This window comes from Ambystoma mexicanum, chromosome 5p (genome assembly GCF_040938575.1).
Source record: "Ambystoma mexicanum isolate Mex_15411 chromosome 5p, UKY_AmexF1_1, whole genome shotgun sequence".
Lineage (NCBI taxonomy): Eukaryota > Metazoa > Chordata > Amphibia > Caudata > Ambystomatidae > Ambystoma > Ambystoma mexicanum.
This window is the reverse complement of record NC_090930.1, coordinates 414,348,426-414,370,641: the sequence shown is the minus strand read 5'-3', so window position 1 is coordinate 414,370,641 and position 22,216 is coordinate 414,348,426. Positions and strand designations below refer to the sequence as shown.

At 44.6% G+C, this 22,216-nt stretch overlaps 1 protein-coding gene across 1 annotated transcript in view; it reads left to right on the top strand.

Annotated features, from left to right (window-relative positions):
* Positions 1–22,216, top strand: part of ADGRG4 (adhesion G protein-coupled receptor G4) — a 1,571,349-nt gene that overhangs the window by 1,255,724 nt on the left and 293,409 nt on the right. The window lies entirely within an intron of this gene.

Below are 22,216 nucleotides of genomic sequence, written 5' to 3'. Positions count from 1 at the left end.
CTGCCTCCTGAAACTTGAGGAGAACCATCTCTGGTTCCGTAAGCACCTCAAAACCTTCCTCTTTGCTTCTGCTTTCTCTCCTCCTCTGCCCTGATGAACTCTTGGCTGAAACTGCACTGGTTACCTGGCCACCCTCTGATCTCGGGCCCAGGTCCTCTTCCGCTCCAGTTCCACTCCTGCACTGCCTCCCTGGCAACCTCTGCACTGGGGGACTGTTTTCTGTGTCCCTACAGTTCCCTACCAGCGCTTGACACCTGATGTCTGCACTGACCCTTGCACTTGCCACCCGCTGGCCTCACTTTTACTTATTGCTTTTGCTTATTCTATTATTTCTTTCTACTGTTGATCCCATGTTCTGCACTGCACTCTCCCCGTACCTCCCACACTTCTCCCCTTCCCCATACCCCTGCACTTGCGCGATCTCAATGACACCTGGCCTAGTACCATCGTTGTCTCTGTCTTCCCTCTGTTCCCCCTCCCTTGCCTCGTCGCGCCTTGACACACTTGTGTATAGACGGGTTATAAATGCCATATCATATCATATCAATATCCCAGAGCAATTATATTGCAAGTGAGCATGTTTTTGACAAACTAGATATTCTAATTATTATAAAAGCTCTCAACAATGCTAGAGCACCGGGACCCGATAGAATGGCTAACCTGGTGCTACGTGCTAACCCAGAACTCGGGCCCAGATGCTTTACACTATGTTTGTGGATATTTGGAGGTAGGGCTGAATCCCCTCCAGCTGGAGAACTTCCATTCTGTTAGCTATATTTAAAAAGGGTTTAAAGAGTGATCGTGCCAATTATAGGCGTTTAGCCATGTTGGACAGTAGTTCCAAAATATTTGACTCCATATTGCTAAAAGAATTGAACCAGTGGGTTGAAGCGCACCAAATAATGCATACATTTCAAACTGGCTACAGAAAACTACACCCGACCTCCCACAATATCAGTGTACTGTAAAGTCTGATATTGGCTGCAGTTACGGAGGGCAAGCCACTATATATATATGTTATATTGACTTCTCTAAGGTGTTTGACACTGTAAACTGGGCCCTCCTATGAGCTAAACTAACGAAATGGAACCTTGATCGACAATTATACTTCATTAAGGTATTATACTCTGATACAACGGTGAGAGTTTGCTTAAATTGTGAAGGGTTATTGATGCATTGTATATCTACCAACAATGGGCTAAAACAGGGGTGTGGACTCACCCCCACTTTGTATAACCTATATAACTCAGACATGGCACAGGCCGTGGGTAGGGTTAGAAATGTCCCTTCAGCTATGGGGGGTGAAAGCATTCCCTGGCTTAGCTATGCAGATGACACCATTCTCTTAGACCAGACCCCCATAGGTCTACAGCACTCCATTACGGCCCTCTAGCAATATGCCACTGAAAACGACTTGATAATCAATATTGATAAAACTAAGTTCATGCAATGTCAAACAGAGGTAGACACCGAAGCTAATTCTAGAAAATATGCATGGAGTCTGGACTGAACCCCGATTGAGGCAGTTGGTAATTACCTCTACCTTGGCTTACCCATAAAAATCAGCCCTAGCAAAAGATACTATCGTGACTTTTTCTGTCCTAGGATTATGAGTAAATGGCTTTTGCTTAAAAAGGTCATCAACACCAAAGGAGGAGGAAGTGTTGAAGGGATGATCACAGTGTATATCGCACATCGATTATCCCTGGGATCTTATATGGTACAGTATTTCTGGATGAAGGGAAAAAGCTCATGGCTAGGAGTAATTGAAGGGAAAATATTGAGTTCAATATTGGGTGTGCCTCGTGCTGTGCCAGTGGAAGCACTCAAAGTGGAGCTAGGGGTTTTCTCGCTCAGATCCCTATGGCTGATCGCCAGGTGCAAATTATGGCGCACTATAATGTTAGTAGGGGCGCATGCTCTTCTATACCTGATCGCCAAAATGCCCTTGGGCCTCATTACGACCCTGGCGGAAAGGGGTTTACGCCGGCGTAAAGCATGGCGTACCTTTCCGCCAGACTACGAATTCCCGTAGCGCCATGGTGATTTTTACGCCTGCTTTTTGCAGGCGGAAAAATCCATGGCGCTACGGGACTTGTTGTTAATTACGCCACCGTAATTTACGGTGGCGTAATTAACACCTTCCCCACTCCCATTATACCCTATGGGGCAAAAATGGGAATGGGGAAGGGTAAATGGGGATTGGGGACTTACCGCCCCGCCAAGGTCGGAATGGGGCGGTAAGTCCGCCAACCACCATGGCGGAGTTGGCAGCTTAGCGCCATGGACCATGGTGCAAATTGCACCATGGTCCTCCGCCAGGGTCGTAATGAGGGCCCTTGTCTGCAAAAAATACATTCATGGAAAGACTCCAGGGTACTGTTGAGGAGCACCTAGCGGCAATTGATACACCCAAGGTTGACCTGATGTGTGATCCTCAAGCCCTCTCCCACCTGAAAAGGAAAACTGCAGTATGGGATGTTGATAAAAGCTTGTCCAGTTTACATTCGAAAAAGATCTATAAGACCTATGCAGGACAGTTTTACCACAAATCTCCCTTGTTCATGTCTGTTGATCCCCATTAATATTCAAATAAGGCGCTTCATTACCTATTCACGGTTCGATATCCTCCCCACCAATGAGCATCTGGGTAGATGGCAAGGGACCTTACTGGCAGATAGGTTATGTAGGATGTGTAAGGGGACAATTGAAACAATGCAACATTTACTCACTAGCTGCCCTAAGCTGATGCGGTTCTATTATAAAGGCTATGCATTGAAGGGCAACCAAGACTCCTTTTTGTATTCAGATCAATGGTGGAATAATATTTATGGGTCCAGTTCCGCGGTTTTCAAGGCAGGTGCCTTTTATATTTGGAAAGAGATGTTGAAACAGATTTGATCATTTCTACTGTACAGGTATAGAGATTGCTATGACATAGTAATTCTTTAAGTGGAAATTTATATTGGGTTTTAAGCTAGGGGCTCAGAAAAATGTGTATTTAAAAGTATCTTGATTAATTGTAAGCATATATATTTATGTATATCTATAACTTGTTTTTACTGTTGCAGAAGGTTGATTTTCAACCATTGCATACTAAAAAAACGTAAACATCCTGGAGCTGCGGGCAATTTTCCAGGCCTTCAAGTCGCTCCTACCGTCTCTGAAAGGCAAGGTGGCGAGGACATTCACAGACATCATGACAATGTTCGACATCAGGAAGCAGGGGGCACTCAATCCCCAGTGCTCTCCAAGGGAGCTCAGGACTTGTGGCACTGAGCCGTCGGACCGGAGATGCTCCTCATCCCTCTCCACCCGGCAGGAGTCAAGAACACCATCACAGACACCCTCAGCAGGGAGCTGCACTCCTGCCATGAGTGGGAACTTCATCAGGATCAGGTGGACCGCTTGTGCATCGAATAGGGCAGACCCCAGAACGATCTGTTTGCCACGGTGGCGAACCCCAAACGCCAGAGGTTTGCCAGCAGATTCCAACAGCCTTGGAGCCTGGGGGATGCATTATCCTTCCTGTGTGAAGGGCTGTTTCTGTACGCATTCCCCCCCATTCCCTCTCCTGCTACATGTCATCAATATTCATCACCCCAACGTGGCCAAGGCAGATTTGGTATCCGGATCTTCTCAGCCTATCAGCATAACCTCCAGTCAAGTTGCCAGTGTTTCCGGATCTGCTTGCCAGAGAGGGAGGTGCAATCCTTCATCATAACCCAGGATCGCTGAACCTGAAGGCTTAGGGTTTGGAGGTTATGAGTTGCCAGCGGACTGCAGGGAAGTCCTCGCCAAGGCAAGGGTGTTGTCGACTCTGAAGTGCTACGGCCATAAGTGGAAGTGTCTTACTACATGGTGCCAGTTGCAGAAGATTACCCCTCTGAGGGTCATAGCTCCACAGATTCTTCCGTACTTGCTGTCCTTTACAAAAGCTGGGCTGACAGACCTATAAACCGACCAGGGCCCGATGGATCCTGAAACGCCAAGAGAACCCTGAGGAAGACACATAGACGCTAAGGCGCAAACTAGATAACCCAGGAGGGAAAATTCCGCCTCCAAACCTGAGGGGTGGAGAGGCCGGAGGGAGGTGGGAGAGAGGAAGCCTGGTGGGGGGAATGAGGACTGGGGATCAAAAACCTGAAAAAGCATTGCTTGTAATATGTTGTGATATGTGTATTTACCATTCTGCTTTGATTTAAAATAAACAAACTTAAAAAAAAACAAAAGCTGGGCTGACTCACGCATACATCAAGGTACATCTGGTGGCCATCTCACGCTACACCAGATTCCCGGATGATCCTTGCTGTGGTCCCACAGACTCGTCAAGGAGTTTCTCAAAGGACTTTTCCGATCCTTCCCGCCAGTGAAGGTTCCTGCCCCGGTGTGGGAACTCAACGTGGTTCTGACGAAGCTCATGGGGGGCCCCCTTCGAGACTATGCATCAGGCCCCACTGAAGTTTCTCTTGTGGAAGATGGCTTTCCTTGTGGCCATCACCTCTGCCAGACGTGTCGGTGAGATCGAGGCCCTATACTGCAAGCAACCATACCTGACTTTCCACTAATCGAGGGTGGTACTGCGTACACACCCCTCTTTCATGCCAAAGGTTCAGTCAGAATTCTACCTCAACAAGCCTTTGTTGTTGCTTGTTTTCTTCCCGAAACCTTTGTCGCCTGCAGAGAGGACCTTGCACTCGATGGTATTGTTGCTCATGCCATGAAGCTCTACGTGACACGCATGAAGAGTTTTCAGAAAACTTCTCAATTGTTTGCGAAAGTGTATTAAATATTCATGAGCATGTGGATCCATGCCAGACCCCATACTGGAGAAGGTTTATGTTACTTACCTGTAACTATTGTTCTCCAGCATGGGTCTGGCATGGATTCACATGCGACCCCTCCCTCCAGCCCCTCTGCAGCTCTTCTTGGTCATACTGCCACTTCATGTACCTGCCAAATTTAAAGATGGCAGCCAGAGGCGGGGCTTAGGGAGAGGACTGCCATTGGAAGGGGGCAGTATGACCCAGAGGACAGTGATTGGTTTGGAGAAGAAATACCGTTTTAAAGTGAAAGTGAAACCATATTCTTTCTTTTTACCGAGGATTCCCAGCCTGATGACGGGGAATATTCATGAGCATGTGAATCCATGCCAGACCCATGCTGGAGAACAATACTTACAGGTAAGTAACTTTAAGCATAGATGATGCTTCTATGGGCCAAATTGCAGTGGTGGGCCCAGATACCAATGTCGATGCTTAGCAGACTCTGACTGGTCAAGATGACGGTGCTGCTGAAATTACTGTATATGTTCCATGGTATTGTGATGTGGCCAGGTCGGGCATTCTTTAAGGAACTCAACACACTATGCACCAGGTTCCTTTGGGCAAAGGGCTAGGTTCGGCTGAAGTGGTTGTCACTGGCTCTACCTTATGACGCTGTTGGCATCGCTGCACCAAACTTTGAGCTATATTATTTTGTATCACAATTCCAATATGACATGTAAAGTCATAGGAGAGCGCCATGGCCCCCACATGTAATGCTTGAACAGCTAGCTGTGGGAACATCCTCCTTACAAACTCTGTTAATTGGGGCAGGCATTGCCCAAAGGGCCTGATGGACCCAGTGGGAGCCACTATGGGTGTGTGGAATAGACTCATCAATGGCAAGAAGAGGTTGTTTTTTGTATGATAGAAATGCCCTGTTGTAGGGTGTGCGGACCCTATCTCCCACATTGGACGATGGGATGGGCAAGCGTGGCGATCGAACAAAAAAAATGCAATCACAAGCAGTGCCTTCTGACTGGTGACTTAGGCACTTTCCTCATTTTCCTGCGAAGTACTCCTCCCACCTGTGTCGCTTTCCTTCCTCCTCGGCTGCCGGAGCAGCAAAATCACCCCTTTCAGCGACCTGTGTGATGTTGTGCACCTGATTCGTCTTCTCCTGCCTTGCTGCTAGGCTGCCTGGTGAGTTCATCGTGTACTGTGCAGCTGCAGTTTCTCTGTCTCTCTATCCCCCCCATTATCTGTCTGCCCTCTCCCTCCATGGTGCTCTCCATAGCCACTATATACTCTAACTGCTACTGTATCACCTATCCTACCTCTCTTTTGAAGCCTGGAAGGAAGAAGTTCAAGAAAGATGTACTGGTCTCTAACCAGGCCTGCCCATTGCTTCTTCCAGGCAGACTGTCACTGACATTCTCTTTGACAGACCCTCTCGGGACCTATGGACTGCCCATATGGTCTCTGTCCTCTCCCCTTCCTCTTCTCTGCCCATTAATGGTGGCAAGAGATGGGAAGTACTCTTGCAGCACTTTCCATCCTCTAGGTGCATCTTTAATGTCTACCAGAATGGCACTGTCATGACCCAGGGCTCTCAGCTCAACCACTTGATAGCCGTCTTCCATCTCTCATCAACTTCCTCCCTTCTCCTGCCACTCCTCCTTTTGCCACCCCTGGCCCCTTTTCCACCACCAACTTGTGTACCACATCCCTCTACTTTCCACGGAAGACCTTGAAAGGTAGTAATCAGCTTCACTTCGTTAAACCCTCCTCTGACATCTGTGACCTCCTTGAAAACTTTGACCATGATGTCCTCCCTCTAACCGAGACGCGGTTCACTGTTAGCTCTGTCACTGTTTTTGACACATTCCTCCCTGAGGGCTACAAGATCCTCTCTAAGCCCAGGCCTATCCGGTCTGAAGGCGGGGTGGCTGTGATCTTCCCTGAATGAGTCCCTGCTACTATCCTACTCACTCAGTCCTACTCTTCCTTCCAATGCCTAGTCTGCAAGCTTTGTGTCTCTCATATCCTCTCGTTGACCCCTGTCCGGTCTGCCACTTACATTTGGAGTGGGCTGACCTCACCGCTTCTCTCCTGTTCTCTACCTCCAAGCTTCTCCTCCTGGGAGACTTCAATATTCACCTTAACTCTGATGATGCAGCTGCTGGATTCTTCTGCAGCCTGAGTGACTCTCTTTACCTCACCATTCTACCCTCCGTTCCGACCCACTCAGACGGCCACACCTTGGATGCTGTCATCTCAGCAGACATCCCCATCTCCAACCCTCTCAATACACCTCTCTCCTGGTCTGACCATCCTGTCCTATCACCTGTATCTCTTAGGTTCACCTTAGGTCCACCTGCTAAGCCTCTGCCCGCACTGCCAGCTTTCTTATCCGTCATTTGGCTGATGAAGCGAGTGTCAGTTGCTGATTTTGCTGCCACTTTCATTCCCCCTCCCACTCCAGTCACTGACTCTCACCCTGACACAGCCCTAACTTTTACCTCTCCATCTCCAACACTCTGGACATACTTGTCCCAGCCATAAGGATCTGCATGAAGCCGTCCTCCAAGCGCACTACCTGGTTTGATTCTGACCTAGCCTCTCTGAAATGCAAGTGCAGAGTTGCTGAATTGAAGTGGCGGGCTTCTAGCACATCCACTGACAGACTGGCCTGCCGCCTTCTCCAAAGGCAATACAGACTCTCTATCCGCTCGAAAAAGTGGGCACATATCCAAGCCCACATTTCTGGGGCCTCAAACAACACGGCTGAACTTTTTAAAATCTGCAAGGAACTCCCCAATCCTACTGCACTCTCCACTTCTCCTCTGCCATCCCAGACACTCTGCACTGCACTGCCTCCCACTTCACAACCAAAACTCAGGACATCCTATCCTCACTCTCCTCTATTCCCCTACCTCATCCCTCACCCACTCTGAGGCCTCCCTTTGTCCCCCTTCCACTTCCCTCCTACTCTCCTCCTTCTCGCCCATTGCACCCGGTGTGGTCACTAAACAAGTCCTCTCTATGAAAGACTCCTCCAAACAGGTGCTCCCCTGCTCCTCCAGAACTATCAAGGGCAACATTGCCTCCCTTGCTCCAGCCGTAGCTGATTTTTGCAATCACTTGAAGACAGTGGTCAAAAACCATATAGCCCTCTAACTGGTATTCGCCAATAAAGAGACACCACAGAGTGGTTTGTGGTATGCCAAATGCAAGCTAACCCAGCTTTAATTGCAATATAGGGCTGGGGGAAAAACAAGATTAACAGCCAAGCTCTCACTCGATATTTTATCCACATTTCAACAGGAAATAGTATTTTATACAGTCCTTTTGATGTCATAGTTATGAAAACCTATCTCTCCTGGTCATTGGTTCCCTCTAATAAGCTACATATTTAATCCTATACATCCAACAATAATGTTTGGACAATTCTTTATCTAAGATCCCACCTATAAAACATCCCATAAAATGTGCTACATCATCATGCTTGAATATTATTGGTAGGCTCTAAATTACTTCTCCAGTAAAAAGGACATGTGCTTATCGGTTAACATGCGGTCACACTCTCTGTGAACTTGCGGTATAATTACATGTTTTACTTAATTGGGAGGAGAGGGCAAGCGTATCGCCTTTGTTCTTAATTAAATAAAACAGCTGATGTTATCTCCGCCATGGTGTCTCTGAGTTTCACGGACCTGGTTCTTGCAACAGTAACCATGCTATTCTGTGAGTCATGCTACTTCCACCATGTTAAGATTTCATCACAGCAATTATTCATCTTTTTAGAAGCATCTGCGTTTCTCTGTCACGCCTAGCCAATCGCTGAGACATTAATCTGTCTGCCACTTAGGACATTTCCTGGGATGTTCAGTTTGTCCCATGGACTTCAAATAGTCTGCTGTGTTGTCGCAACTTGATTTACCTTGACTGTTGAATGCTCACAATGGTATATTGTTCCGCTATGTAACCCTCCGCTACAGAGCCCTGGGTTTTGACATTCCTTTGAGGCAGCTACCATCTAGCCGCCACTGCATTTTCCCAAATTAAATGTCGTCAATGTAAACAATGACAAAAACATCAATGAACTCATGCACATCTCGTGCATAAAAAACTGAAAAGCAGCTGGGGCATTGCATAAATCAAAAGGCATAACTAGGTACTCAAACAACCCAAACTTTGTCCTGAAGGCGGTCTTCCACTCATCTCCCTCTTTGACTCGTATCAGGTGATAAGCGCCTCTTAAGTCCAGCTTGGTGTAAACCTTATCTGCCCTCACCTGATCTAGTAGAACTGAAATCAGAGGCAATGGGAATCTGTTTTTAATTGTTACCTTATTTAATGCACAATAATCAATGCATGTTCGTAATGTCCCTTCCTTCTTGGGAACAAAAAATAAAGGTGAGGAGACTGGGGAAGTAAAGTGTCTAACAAACCCCTTAGCCAACATCTCCTCTAAATATTCCTGTAAGAGCATAAATTCTACTGCAAGGCAACTTTGCGCCTTCTTCCAATTCAATAACACAATCATAGGGTCTGTGAGGAGGTAATTGCTCTGCTACTCTTTTGTCAAATACTTTAGCAAACTCCATGTACTGTGAGGGAATTCCTCCGCCCACTACTCAACACAACCTGGTCTCCTAACCCCTTTTCAACCAGCAATGCTACTGGTCCTGCTTCTGGTAGTATGTGTTCCTGACAACTCTCCTCCTCAAACCACAGTGTCTTTTTTGCCCAATCAATTCTGGGATTATGAAGTCCCAGCCACGGCATCCCCAACATTAACCCGAACAGAGGTGCTGCTATCAAATCAAACGTGATTTCCTCCCTATGACCCGATGCACAGATCATTTGCAATCCTTTTGTCTGTTTCCGTATTGGCCCTGACACTAATGGTGAACCATCCACAGATTGCACTCCTTCGACCTTCTGTTTATCCAACACTGGTAGACCTAACTGTTCAGCAAGAGTAATGTCCACAAAGTTGCCTGTAGCCCCTTAATATACCATCACCATGACCTCTTGCTTAGTGAAAGCAAAACATAACATTACCAAGATGTATAAATGATAAGTCTTACTCCCCACTGTATTTGCCACCCATCTGGGGAACCTGGAATCATTTGGTCCTGTCACCTGTGTTCCCCCTAAGGCCGGCCCATCTCTTTTCCTGCTTCCTTTGTACTCCTTTGTCCTCCCCCACTCTTCTGAGGTATATTGGGGCATGTACGTATAAAATGTCCAGCCTGCCCGCAATAAAGGCATAATTTATTAATCTTACGTTGCTCCCTTTCTGCCGCTGATAATGGTCATCTTACACTGCCAATCTGCACTGGTTCTACTTCACTTGTCCGTCCTCCCCTACTTCTGTCTAATCTCACAAACGGGGCTGATTCCAGTCTTTTCTTGTCCCCCTGCCTCTCATTCATCCGATGATCCAACCTTAACGCTAAATCTATCATTGCAGTACAAGTACTGGGTTGCGGCTGAACTTGAGCAATAGCATCCTTGAGTTCCTTGCGTAAACTCTGATAAAATAACACTGTTTCCTTGGCCACTGGCCACTCAGTTTCGATCATCCACCTGTTAAACTATGTTACATATGTCACCAAATCCCTAGTTCCCTGCTTCAATCCCAACAACTCCTTATCCTGTGCTAATGAAACCTCTCGTCTGTCAAATAGCCTGCCAAATTCTGCTAAAAACCTATCCCAATTTTATAAAGAGGATCATCTTTTTGTACCAATGGCATGGCCCATGCCACTGCATCTCCTGTTAAATATGAAATTACAAAAGCTGGATTTTGACTTGTAGAAGCTTCCATTGCCCTGGCACCCTCCAAATGACTACACTGTCCTACCAAACTCTGTACTTGTGTTTTTAAATTATCTGATTCTTGTTGGGCATGAGCTAATTCCACCTGAATATCTTGAAGGGCCTTTAGCACATCGGCCAAAGGCGGAGGAGTCGCTTCCATTTGGCTTGGGTGGTTGTAAGTATCCCAATATGGGGGTGGCTTATTATATTAATGGCACTCAATAATGGGAAAGAGAATTCGACACTCTTCCCCCGAACCACAGAAGCCGAACGAATTTGACCCTCCCACCGTGGTTGGCACAGGTACCTGATAGATATAAACAGGTCACCACGGGCAGCCAATGGGGGGAAGAGGAGTTAGGGAGAGGTTGTGGATAGGGTAGGGGATTTTAGGAAAACCGGATAGAGGGTTAGGGAACACCTACTTTGGATAGGACAGGGGAAGCAACAGGATAAAACCCTAACTTCCTAAAACTTAAAATTAGTACATTGTAATTACCATATACATGTAATGTGTACTCGGAACCATTCCTGTTTAGTAGTACCAATGATAGGTACACCTTAATACGTGTACTGACTCCTCCTTAATGCATGAATAACATGTAGCAAGCAGGATGAACACAAACAGTTGGGAGAACTCCCACAATGATAAACAATACACATGGCCCTCAGGGCAAGCAGAAGCAACGAGCACAAACATAAGACATAACCTTGACATTTAACATAAACATATGCAGCCTGTACACTCCTGTCCTGAAATCACCCCAAAAACCCAGTTACTGCACTGGTTAGAGGTAAATTGCTGCCCAAACAGATTCGAACCCCTGGGAGGGATTAGGTAAGAACATGCTTGAATTTATTTGTGTTCGAGGAACTTTACGACTCGTAACTAGAGTGTGCGGAGTTCGTTTTTGCATATACTGAGCCTGTTATGCTCTAATCATCATGCCCCCATTCATTGTAGCAAGTTCGTGGGGTCTTGACAAGCACAAACACTGTGCAACCCTACCAGCCCTTCCCGCACTTATCCTATGTCCGGGAGGCCCACGAGCCTTCCCAGAAGCAGTCTTGCCACGCCAAAAGCAGCCTACAGCGTTCTCTCTGCCCGCCGCCGCTGCATCATTTTCTTCGGTCTTTGGAAATTCTTACGAGGCTGCTGATCGCAGTCTTCCTCCAACGCCCGCACCGTGATGAACAAAATAAGCCACACCTGCTGCCCGCCATTGGCCCTTAATAAGCTGTACTCAAAGTCAGCTGGCCACACGCGTGCGCGGCACAACAACTACATATTTCCCAACCCATCCCTTTCAGGGCCCTCTAAAACCTCCTTTCCTGCTCCTTCCTTTATTCCTGACATTTTTACATTGGCTTATTGCTATTCTCAAGATGCAAAAAGGCATTAGCACCAGTAACAAAATTGCCAACAGAAATTTGAATGCATCTGTCAGCCAGGTAGGCATCCAGGAGAATAGATAACTGAACCAGCTATCATCCTCAATGCCATCCACTTCCTCTTCCATTTTATCATGTAGCTCTTTCAAGGAGTATATCGCCTCTGTCAAGGACCCATTATCCTCATCATGTGTGGGCACATTTGTACCGCAACTTTGCTCTATCTTTGCACGCACTCCTCCTTCCATGGCTGTGAGGAGGTCCAGAACATACCTGTTCTGTAGAGTCATCAATATGACCACTCTTATCTCTTCCTTGATGGCATTGAAGCCTTTTATTGTGGCATTAATAGTTTGTAACAGTTCCCACCCAGTTATCTGCATGCAGTGTGCATTTGCTGTTGATTGTAGGCCAGGCATTAGAAAGGATGGGAAGAAAGTTGTTGTTTTACCAAATAACATATGACTCTCTGGGATTTCATCAAATGCAGTATTGGCCTCCTTGAAAAAATAGTTTGTTCTTTTTGTGCATTTTAGGCCTAGGGATATTTTCTTCCTTTTGTGTGTGTCTTGATATTGGGAAAATCTTCCTCGGGACCAGCCCTTAGAGCAAAAATTACCCAATTCAGCCCAAAATACAGGTTCTATTGTGCCGAGCAGTGAACTCAAGCTAGTGACAAATGACATTTTCAAAACGTTTTAGTATTTATTCTAAACAGCGAATTTCAGCAACATTTTGGGATTCAAGTTAGAGAAGATTACAAAGCACAAAACTTAGAGAAATGCAAAATATAGAGAAACATAGAACTTAGAGAAACATAGAGAAACACAGTCTTACGCCCCTTTAATCAGCACTGGGAGACCCTGGCCCTCATAAGCTAGCTGTAACAAGCCCCGCTCAGAGGACAGCGCTACAGAGTGCCGACAGAGCCACAGAGTCCGGACACTTGATCTTGCTCGAACCAAGTCCACAGATCGATCTCCCACCTGAGTCATGTGGGCATGCATTTTTATAATCTCGTGCTGTCAGTCCATGACTCACAGTTCCAGAACTTTCCCTGTGCAAAATATAGGCTTGCTCATGGAAAAACCCAACTCTGTGAATTTCCACTGTGCTCCTTTTCTGTGCCCCTCCCTACTTGGAGCCCATCTGCGCGAAAGCTCAGGAATGTCTTATCAGTGCCTTCTTAGGAGAAAGAGAATTTGTTTACGAAGCCATGCAGGGCTACTGTTAGAAAGGCAGAATATTCTAAGAGAAGCCGAGATGAATTAACCCCCTTGTGAGCAAGCTCTAAAAGGCATGCACTCATAGCTTAGTGTTCCTAGCGCTTAAGATTGGCTATCTAAGCGCTATATAGGTGCCATAATGTTCCAAACACTCCAAGAATGTATATTAGCTACAGAGCTGGGGCCTTCGCCCTGCCTGTCTATCTACAATGCATAATGTGACCTACCACCCCTACTAGGCCTGCATATTCCTTGTAGCTCACTACTGCGTAATGGAAGTGCTACAACAGACTACTGTCAGCATTTTTGGCACATACTTTGAATAAACTATTGGCTTTCAGCGGCTAATGCTGTCATCTAAAGCCCTGATTGGCAAATTTGCAATTTTGTGTATCACTACACTCCACCCCTATTCAAAGTGTGTGCGACAATGCTGACTAATACCCATCAACATAGTATGTAGTGCAGTGATAAAGACCTCGGGGCTTTGCAAGAGGTTTAAGCAAACTATCTTCTAGCGGTAAGTCAGCGTGGCATGCAAGGTTAGTAAAAACACTACCTAAACAAAAATGTACACAAAGTGAACAGTGACATATACCCTTGCCAAAACCTGGCCTACACAAAAAATACCTACACAAAGTGAACAGTGACATATACCCTTGCCAAAACCTGGCCTACACAAAAATACCTAAATAATTATTGTATAACTGATTGTCAGTTAAAAAGCAGCATGCAGTTAGAATGTCAAGGCAATCCGGTGTAGTCTAATCTACAATGCACTATTGCATTTATGTATGGTTACCAATTCTAAAACCTGGCAGCCTTTCACTCTAAGGGCCTACCCTCCCCCTGATCCCAGGGCATTCAGACGTGACTATGGGCTGTGTGATTAGACACTTCCCCCATGTATGTGGAACCCAACCAGAAACCATCTAATTTCATGAGCAAGGTGAACCCATGGGCACCAGGTTATCTAAATAAAAACAATTCTACTAATTTGCATTAAAGCTTGGCATGTGTTATTCATGCAATCAAAAGCAAGCGGTTTGATCCATATGTTTGCTGGTAACTGAAGCTCTGTGTGCCAGTGTGTTGAGGATGGTCACCCCCACTCAGAGTGAAAAGCCAACACCTGCTGATTTAACAATGTTTGCCATAAAATGCATCGTGTGTATTTAGCAGTCTTGTTGACCTGCCCTATGGCAGAAAAAATGTCTTCATACCTAAAATTCTGCCATCTAAGGTGGTGGCCAATACTTGCAGCAATGTTGGGCATATCAATGGGCCCCACCAGGCCAGAAGTTTTATAGCAGAGCTGGCATCAGAACCCATAGTGGCTAGCTTATTGCGCACAGTTTCTATGTCAAAAGCGTATAAAGCTCCTGTTACTCCCCGCTGCTCCCGCAATTAATGAATCTAGCTTCCTAGCTACGCGCACTCTGGTTATGGGCCATAGAAATGGACTTCATTTGTAGCAGCTTGGTAGTACTAAGGAAACATTGCCTCATGATAAATCTAGGTCTAAGTGTATCACTGTAATAATAGAGGCGTGCATTACCAGCCTACAATTTAAATGTTGCCTTACTACTGGAAAATCTAACATGTTCACAGTTTCTACCTTGTGTGACTTGGAGAATACCCTTCTCCAAGTGGGATGTCTACCATATACAATATTAGTTTTAGCTACAAACACCATACTACCATCCGGCAGCGGCTGTTTCATCACACCATTGTGTGAAATGCATTTAGTCAAGTTATAGTCCATAAAATCTTGGCGAGAACACTCGCTGCAGTTCTTGGTCAGAAAAACAAATCGTTGGATCCATTCACTGAAACATTTGGGCCTAGGATTTCATAGGCACCAGTCATATGAGTCAGTGACAAAAGATGCCCGACAATGTGCCAGGCCAGTACGCTAGCAATTCCATGTGGATACTCATTTGTAGCGCTTTTCCAAGGAATTATTCTACATGTCTACAATCAAAAGGTGACTCTTTGCATTAGTGTGCTGGAGACAGCTGTCCCCACAAAAACATGAAACTGGTTGGTTTAACAAAAAACCGTGTCACACTATGTGTCATAAAATCAAACATCAAGTCAGTCATGGTTTCATTTATCCGCCTTAAGGCTGGCTGTAAAAGTATTCAGTGTTTCAAAAGTTACCATCTCATATTAGAGCTCACACACTTGGCAGCATTAGTTCCAATTAAGAACCTTAACCTACGCACAGCTGACTTTGGTGTGCGCACTCATTTTATCTCAAAATAAATTACGCTCCTGCTTGCATAATCCTGCTGCCCCAACAATTCATAAATCATTTTCCTGGCTACGTACAACGTAGTAGTTTTAGAAAAGGCAAAACATCTCTGGTTAAAGCAATTCAGTTGGAAGAGCAAAACATTTCGTTTTTTCAGATTCATCTCAAAAATGCATTTAAAAACCATTTTTCAATGTGTTAGCATTCAAGTGCTGTGTCACACAGCTGTTTGTGGTGCATGATGTTACAGTCCACAACCCATTGTCCACAGTCCTTTAAACAAGAAAGGCAAAACATATCAACCAGGTTATTTCCAGCAACTGAATCATTTGAATGTGCAGCATCAAATATTTGATAACTAGCCAAGTCTGCACCGTGCCAGTTCAGCAAAATGTATTACTCTGTTGGACACCTTCTCACAGGTTGCAGAACAAATGTCCTCATACGTCATGCATGTTAGCAGCATTGAGTGCGGTGCAGGACAGGTTTAAAGTTCACATATCATCTCGCAGTGATTCGCTTTCTCTGAGAATGCGTCTGCTTGACTGATCAGTGCCACCCGCAAATTGCACACATCTACCCCAATCATGGCAAGCAACTGTCTTGGTTTTTCGCCTAGGCAAAATACAAACAGAAATGTTAGGATGTCATCAAAACTTCAATATCAGCGTTATCCACCCCTTCCCTTAACACCACCCCCACCTTCAGAAGTCTCATCAGGTAACTACACACTTTATCATTGCTACCACAATTATTTGTCAACCTTCTGCATGTTATTGGGGGCTTATTTGCACTCAACCATACGGGGTGTAATTGCCTAATCACAAACTCATTTGTGCAATGCGATCATAGTTGGTCAATGGTACCTCAGACTGATCTGTGATTTTACAAAAGCCATATAATAAGTACCCAGGTCGCACTTCTCAATGGATCAATGCATTCCTTTGTGACCAGAGCGATCACGAATGCCAGGCGCCAACTTGCTTCCAGTGTTTCATGATCTTGATTTAGGTTGCCCTGCTGGCATCACTCCATTTTTCAAAGGTAAAGTCCTTCAGTCCAATACCGCCTGCAGTTGCACAAGCAGCTTTGTTTATTTTTCTCCATACAGCTAGTGTCTTTCAAGCCTCTGGTTTTCCACTTGTCATTTTCCCAAAGGGTGTCTGCTGATTTCTTGGGCCACCCCTTTGAGCGCGATAGTCTAAATCAGTTCCTTTTGTTGCTTCAACAAATCATTCATTCTTGCACTAAGCCGTGAGGCTTCTGGATCATAGCTAATGTGCAGTGTTCATGTTATACTTCCAAAGCCCCGCTCTGCATGTTGTTTCTTGCAAAACGGCTACCTTTGTCAGTTTTGCTTCCATCTGGACCGCCATAATGTCTTTGTCAGTTACTCCAGCCCTGGCAATGTAGCTTGCATTATTGCCAGCTGTGTATTTTCACTTCTCAAAGCGCCTAAAGGTTTCTTCTCCAGTGCACAGCGCTTTACTTCAGTTCACATCACATGGAGCACTGGGATGCAGCTTGCACGGCAATGTCGCTTTACTTCACATTACATCACATGGCGCATGGGGATGCAGCTTGCACGGCAATGTCGCTTTACTTCACATCACATCACATGGCGCATGGGGATGCAGCTTGCACGGCAATGTCTCTTGAAATGGGCATCTGTCTTTTCTTAGCCCATTCACAGATGCACAGGTTCCCCAAATGTTCAGATGCGATGTGCCCGTCTGCCATCCTGCATGCAGCATTTGTTTTCCTTCCAGTGTTGATACTGGGCAAATTCTTTACTTCTGATCAGCTCCGTTATTGCATGCCAGTGTCAGCATGCGTACATCAGCATGTAAGGTAGATTGCGCTCTTTTTCATCTTCTCACTCACAGCAATTATTGCCTCCAGTTCTGTTTCAGCATTCTGTCTTTGCACCCCCCTCCTCAGTTTTTGCTCACACTGACTGTGTCTCTCACAGGGGATGGAATGCAGGAATGTCATTGTTTATCTTTCATGTGCACATGGCAGCGCCATGAGCACGCAGCAAACTTATCTCTTTGCCTATAACTCTTAAACTGTGGCGGCTTCAATGGAAGGCACTCGGTTCAGACAGTTCATTCAGATTAACTGTTTCCTGCACTGCTTCAGCAACTCAGAAAAGCTCCCATATCTGCCAGCTTCTGTTAACTCCATTTCACTGAACAGGAGCGCAGTATTCTGCTTTTCTGCCTTCCTCCAACAGTGTTTTTTTTTCTTTGCACACCTCGCCCAAGACACTGCAAGTTATCTTCAAGGCACAAGCTCTACACAGCAAGACTCTTATTTTCAAAAGAGGCACTTTTTCTTGTCATCAGATTCTACTCCATGTAATTTTGCCAAAATGTCAAAGCGTCTTTTAGCCTGTTTTGAACTGATCAATGTCCCATTTAAAGGCATACATTTTTTTTTCTTTTTCCTCGTAACCTTGTAGTTTGGCTTCACAAACTCACTCCAATGCAATGTGCGATCTTTAAAAAGAACCCGCAACCCACTAAATCTTTGTGCTGTCTTATCACACACAGATTTTCCATTCTGTTGTACCATTGCCAAATTAAAACCAATTATTTCAGTGCATTTAAAACATGTCATGTGTAGTGCAGCTCCCTGCACGTTTTCCCTGCAAAAGCAACCCACACTCTATATTGCTTGTGGGCTGTTAATGTGTCAATAACATTTTTCACCATGTACCGCAGTCAACAGGTCACTATTTCCAAAACATACATCACTTATAACGCAACAGTACAAATCCATGGCATAGCGTGGGAACAGTCAAAAATACTCCAGGGGCAATTTAGGGGCAATTTAGAAAAATATAAATTGTTTTTCCCCCCAACCATTGCAAACTGATTCTGCAATTCCAAATCAATACACAAAAATAGAAAATCCAAATACCATTCACTCACTTTCTTTTTTAAGTGAGTCTCTCACCCATTGTAAGCATGGCACAGCTAAAATGCAATGTAGCCATTTTAGTGTGTTTCCTTAAACAGAATGCTCCACCAGCACATGGAATTTACAGTTGCCAAAAGAAAAACAAACCCTTTAGGCTCTCAACACAGATTTTACTCTTTCTCTTAAACACGGCTCATTCCCCATGTTATCTTTAGGAATGTCAACACTTCAAAAGCATACATTTAAAAAGCGAACCTTCACCTCCGTACGTTACAGCCCCCCACTCGCTAGCACACTGGGGCTGAGTCAATGGTTGAATTACTATTCACAATTTGCATGTCAAATCCTTGCAACTATTTTCCTGCCCTCATGACAGAATAGAGTTGAGAACTCCGTCTCACTTTGCATTTCAAATTACAACTTTAAACTTGGGGAAACCGCATGATAAAATTCTTTCCTAATTGAACATAAATCTTTCTTTACCATTCATCGGAGCGCTTTAAACATAGCCATTTCCCGCTTGTTTATCGCCTTGTGCTCCCTGGCTCCATTCCCAAGAAATAAGTCAGCCACAACTGATTTACTGAAGGGAGTCTTAACCACACAAGCTATCGGCCACGGCACGCCGACACAACATTGCTGTCTTTTGTTTCTCAGAGCTGCAGTGAGACCACCAAGGAAATGCGACAGCCTGCTCCTCACTCTGCACTGTGTTCTCTCACACAATTTGTCATTTCACAGCAAGGCACTGCTCTGCACAAATCCCCAAGCTGCCACCAAATGTCTTGATATTGAGCAAATCTTCCTCGGGACCAGCCCTTGGGAGCAAAAATTACCCAATTCAGCCCAAAATACAGGTTCTATTGTGCCGAGCAGTGAACTCATGCTAGTGACAAATGACACCTTCAAAAAGTTTTAGTATTTATTCTAAACAGTGAATTTCAGCAACATTTTGGGATTCAAGTTACAGAAGATTACAAAGCACAAAACTTAGAGAAAAGCAAAATATAGAGAAACATAGAACTTAGAGAAACATAGAGAAACACAGTCTTACGCTCCTTCAATCAGCACTGGGAGACCCTGGCCCTCATAAGCTAGCTGTAACAAGCCCCGCTCAGAGGACAGCGCTAGAGGGTGCCGACAGAGCCACAGAGTCCGGACACTTGATCTTGCTCGAACCAAGTCCACAGATCGATCTCCCACCTGAGTCATGTGGGCATGCATTTTTATAATCTTGTGCTGTCAGTCCATGACGCACAGTTCCAGAACTTTCCCTGTGCAAAATATAAGCTTGCTCATGGAAAAACCCAACTCTGTGAATTTCCACTGTGCTCCTTTTCTGTGCCCCTCCCTACTTGGAGCCCATCTGCGCGAAAGCTCAGGAATGTCTTATCAGTGCCTTCTTAGGAGAAAGAGGATTTGTTTACGAAGCCATGCAGGGCTACTGTTAGAAAGGCAGAATATTCTAAGAGAAGCCGAGATGAATTAACCCCATGTGAGCAAGCTCTAAAAGGCATGCACTCATAGCTTAGTGTTCATAGCGCTTAAGATTGGCTATCTAAGCGCTATATAGGTGCCATAATGTTCCAAACACTCCAATAATGTCTATTAGCTACAGAGCTGGGGCCTTCGCCCTGCCTGTCTATCTACAATGCATAATGTGACCTACCACCCCTACTAGGCTTGCATATTCCTTGTAGCTCACTACTGCGTAATGGAAGTGCTACAACAGACTACTGTCAGCATTTTTGGCACATACTTTGAATAAACTATTGGCTTTCAGCGGCTAATGCTGTCATCTAAAGCCCTGATTGGCAAATTTGCAATTTTGTGTATCACTACAGTGTGCCATTGAAGGGAAAGTCCCAATGTCAACCTCACCTTGTGGTATTACTAATGCATTTAGTAGCACTATTGTACATATGCCACCCCAGTTGGGTGGGAGCTGCATATAAGCTATTGTACCGCAGGCCCAGTAATGGTCCATTAGTACAGCTGTGCCAACTTTCATACCTGTAAATCCATAATGCATTTGCACCCTCATTGTTACCAAGCTTTACTGAACCGTTATTTCTGAAGCATAATGCTGGTCCTTGTAGTTTGGCTATGTATAGTGGTCCTGCTTCTTCTTCCACCCATGTTAATCATTTTGCAGTTTGTTTCCATTCCTCATGGCACACTCTGGCTTCATTTGTTATCACTTCTATTGGCGCAGACCATACTGCCTCTGCTTTGCATCCCATTATTCCATCAACCCATCCTCCTGAGGAATATATTTTCCTTTTATTTGTGATTGTGGTCTGTCGGCACAATGAGATATCAAATTAAACTGGGCATCTGTACACCTGAATATTTGGTGATCCACTAGTTCGACATCTCCTCTTTTTGGACCCTATAGTATGTACTTTAGCACCTTACTTTTCCTTCTTATACCCTCCATCATGTGTGCCTCTTTCACATAGTTGTCTACATATGGATATTCTGATCCAGTGAGATACTTCATCATGGCCGACTGTCCCTGAAATTGTCCTCTAGTGTGGCATACTGTGAGGTTTACCAAGACGTGTTCTCTGTACTTAGGTACTTATTGAGGTATAAATATTTGAGACGCTGTCATGGCATAGGGATAAGTGAGGAAACAAAGCAGCTTTCCCTTGATTTCTCTCTCCTCACCTTCTCCATTGACCTATACCATGAGTTTCATTCAATTGTTATGGAATTGTCAAAATACCTTCTCATGTACTATTCATCATCAGCAATACTTTTCCTAGACCTTACTGTCTCCACAACTGGTTGGAATACCATTTCCTGCTATAACTGGAAAGCTACTTGTTTTTTAGCTTCTTCATTAACATTATGCCATATGGACACATCTATCCTATCATAATCCGTCAAATGCAGTGGGAGATAAAATAAGAAATAAAAACAATAAAAGAGAAAGGAAAACAGAAGGACCGTAATAGTCTTAATGTCAGTCATTTGTAGATGTGTCCTGATATAAGGAACATAATGATCTGAAAACGTTTGCACAGTTTACTTAGTATCGGGCAATGGTAGGTTATTATTTTTCAATGGTCAGTGACGCGAGCTGTATATACCTTTTTCAAAACATTTTGCGACCACATATAATAAGATTTGGTTGATAATTTTCAAACCACTTCCACTATTATGTTGTTCATTGAAAAACATAACAATATAAAAATAGTGCTGATAATAAATATAAAAATGTGGAAGATAAAAAATAGTCCCAATAAAAATGTAAAGATTGAAAAGTAGAAAAAATACTCTGTTATAGATGTATGTTTTTTGTGAAAAATAGTCCTTAATACTGTGCTGGTGATATATTCAAAAAGTCCTCCGCATCAGCTCCTTCTTACTGTTCCAGTGATAGTTCAGAGTCAGTTTTCCTCAAGTGGTTCAACGTGATTTATATCTCCTTTATTCTCAAGTTCCTTATTCCTTGTATCTTCTTTCTCAGTATTCACTTGAGCTCTTGTCATGGGTCTTTAGTTCTTTTCTCCCTCAGGATCCTGGTAGTTGGGCAGGGAGACGTCACTCTTGTATCAGCTTATGCTGGCTATATTGACCCACAGAAAAAAGTTGACAACTGCAGTGGTATTCAATTCTATTTCAACATTTTCTGTGCATTTAGCGATACCTCCCTGCCTTTCCTGTTCCTGTGAAGAAATGAAAAAGAGAGGTATTTAGTCATGAACATCAAATAGTCATGTAACTCATTTACAAACAGGGGCATCTGTCTGCACGTGCGTAACAGTCTGTGTGATGCATCAAGTGCTATTACTGTGCGCCAACTCACCCCT